Source organism: Penaeus monodon, chromosome 24, assembly GCF_015228065.2.
Source record: "Penaeus monodon isolate SGIC_2016 chromosome 24, NSTDA_Pmon_1, whole genome shotgun sequence".
Taxonomy (NCBI): domain Eukaryota; kingdom Metazoa; phylum Arthropoda; class Malacostraca; order Decapoda; family Penaeidae; genus Penaeus; species Penaeus monodon.
The window spans coordinates 26,980,149-26,980,602 of NC_051409.1; the positions used below are offsets into that span (position 1 = coordinate 26,980,149).

A 454-nucleotide genomic window follows, 5' to 3' on the forward strand; every position below is an offset into this window, starting at 1 on the left:
TGATACGGGTCAATCAATGTTAGTCTTTTTCACGAGCGTATAAACCGTCATAATGATCCGGATGCAATTAAAGAACACACATTGTTTGTTGCCTTCGTATCGCACTGCCGAATTAAAGCCTTGAAATGCGGCAGATAAGATATTTTTATTTTCAGTGCAGTCAATACAACATATCCTATAATAGGTATTTCCTAGAATCCGTACGTATCAATGCATTTCTTTAGACCCTAGAGTCGTGTGGCAGAGGTCATAATTTTTTTCCTTGCACTCTCTGAAAAAAGGGGGGGGGGGGGGGATTTTAACTTGTGAAAATGAGGAAAAAAAGGGATGATCCCTTACTGACGTCAGTGGGAAAATATCTGTCTTAATTGTAAATATTTTCTCATGCGTCTTTCTCTTGCGTCTCTCCAAATATAAAAGCAGGTTCAGGAACGAGGGGTCACCTTTGCTCTAG

The 454-nt window shown here is 39.9% G+C and overlaps 1 protein-coding gene across 1 annotated transcript in view; it reads left to right on the forward strand.

Moving 5' to 3' along the window:
• LOC119588935 (regucalcin-like) overlaps positions 1–454 on the forward strand; it is a 16,253-nt gene that overhangs the window by 842 nt on the left and 14,957 nt on the right. The gene's annotated exons all lie outside the window — the stretch shown is intronic.